This window comes from Cynara cardunculus (genome assembly GCF_001531365.2).
Source record: "Cynara cardunculus var. scolymus isolate 2C chromosome LG 13, CcrdV1, whole genome shotgun sequence".
Lineage (NCBI taxonomy): Eukaryota > Viridiplantae > Streptophyta > Magnoliopsida > Asterales > Asteraceae > Cynara > Cynara cardunculus.
Window position 1 is genome coordinate 32,907,315 of NC_037540.1, and position 2,526 is coordinate 32,909,840.

Sequence of the window (2,526 nt, forward strand, 5' to 3'; positions counted from 1 at the left end):
GACTCTTGTCCCAAGAGTCCTAGGAACAAATACCACAGCACCAATTCCTGCTTATTATATGCCCAAGGATGAAGACGATATTGAGCGTGTGGAAATTGACAAGAAGGCCAAGCGACTAATCATCATGGCCATTCCCAATGAAATTTTTCAAKCCYTTGATGCATGYTCCAYAGCAAAGGAATTGTGGGATGAACTTGCGAGCCAATTGGAAGGAGGAGCTAAAACAAAGAAGAATCGTAAAGCATAATGTCTCAACGAATACACCAACTTTAAAGCTCTTCATGATGAACCAATACAGAAGACTTATGATCGTTTCATCACATTGATTAATCAATGTCGTCGAAATGATATCTCCAGAACAAAGGAAGAAAACAATGTTTTGTTCCTAAAAAGTCTTGGCGATGAATGGACTCAGCTGTCAATGTCCCTTCAAGCTAATCAGGACCTAGACAGCTGGTCACTTCATGATGTATATGGAACGCTTGCAGCATAAGAGAACGACATAATGAAGAAGAAAGTATCCATCGGTGGACCTCTGGCAGTTGCTGCTGATGAAAAGGAAGTATCAAGGACCTCCACCAGAGATCACAAGAAGAAAGGAAAGAAAGCAATGGTGGAAGAATCGGAATCTGAAGACGAGTTATCTGAATCAGATGATGATATCAAAGCCTTTGCTAAATCTCTGGCCTTGATTACAAGACAGTTCCAAAAGAAGTTCATCAAGAGACCCTAACGAAGAGAGTTCAAGAAGGAGAAGTACCAGTCATACCATGAGAAGAAACCATCGAAATTCTATTAGAGGGAAGACAGAAGAGAGGAAAGAGAAGAGAGAGAGGATAGAAGGGAGGACAAGAAAGAAGATAGAAACGGAAGGAAAAATGACCTTCGCTGCTTCAGATGTGGGAAAATTGGTCATTTTTCAAAAGAGTGCAGAGGACGATTGGTAAAGGATGCCGATTATTACAAGAATAAGTACAAGTACAATCCAAGAGACCGAAGCCTGATGGCTGAGAAATTAAATTGGGTATCCGACTCTTCATCCGATGAAGAAGATAAAGTACTCATCTGTCTGATGGCCACTTCTACTGCAGAATCCACCTCCGACTCTGATGATCAGGACCAACATGTGCAACCATGGTACATGGATTCAGGTTGCTCCAGACACATGACTGGTGATAAAAGTCAGTTGTCCTTCTTCAACGAAAAATCTTGAGGCTTGTGACTTTTGGAGACAACAGCAAGGGTACAATCAAGGGATATGACACTCTTATCAAAGGAAACATCTCCATCAGCAAAGTGGCTTATGTTGAAAGTTTGAAGCACAACTTACTAAGCATAAGCCAGTTCTGCGACAAAGGTCTTGAAGTCAGATTCCGCAAGGGTTTTTGCATCATAGAAACAAAGCCCGGTCAAACAATCATCAAGGCAAAGAGAGAAGGAAATATCTATCTTCTAGATTCTGAATCCTCTATGGGACAAGATACCCTCTGTCTTGTGTCTCATAAGAGCGATGAAAATTGGCTATGACATCAAAAGTTCTCGCATCTCAACTTTGATACACTACAAAAACTAGCCACACAGAAGATGGTCAAGGGAATTTCGGATCTTAAATTTGAAAAAGATCATCCATGCTCAGCCTGTGAGATGGGAAAGCGAAGATGAGCCTCACATAAAACCAAGTCAGAAACCTCATGCAACAAACCCTTGGACATGGTACATAAAGATCTTTGTGGGCCAATATCAACTCAAAGTCTCTCTGGAAAGAAGTACATGTTAGTACTGGTTGATGAATACTCCAGATACACCTGGGTTGAATTTGTAAAGAAGAAATCAGATGTTCCTGACCTACTCATTGGAGTGATGAAAAAGCTCCAAGTCCTTCTACAACGAAAACTAATAAAGGTTAGAAGCGACAATGGAATTGAATTCACAAATGCCATAATCGATGAATACCTCATTAGTGAAGGCATTACATAAAACTTCTTAGCAGCTAGAACTCCACAACAGAATGGAGTGGTGGAACAAAGGAACAGAACCCTTGTGGAAGCAACAAGGACCATGCTTGCTTCATCGGAGTTACCCATCACATTATGGGCTGAAGCTATTTCCACTGCCTACTTCACCAGAACCGATCTATCATCAACAAGAGGCACCAGAAGACACCCTATGAGCTCATCAACCAAAGAAGACCAAAAGTCAAATATTTTCATATTTTTGGGTACAAATGCTTTGTACTCAACGATAGGGAATATCTTGGCAAGTTCGACAAAAAAGCTGATGAAGGGATCTTTCTGGGCTATTCTCAAACTGCCAACGCCTATAGAGTCTACATCAAAAGGACAAGAATTGTCATTGAAAACATCAATGTGTCCTTTGATGATTCCACACACATGACTTCTGAACACAATAGTTCAGGACTCGGACTACAACAGAGAGCCTCTGATTCATAACTTGGCAAACCCAATGAATCAGAATTAACTCATTTATTTGAAGATATCTTCGAAGAAGAAGTCATCTCTGGACATG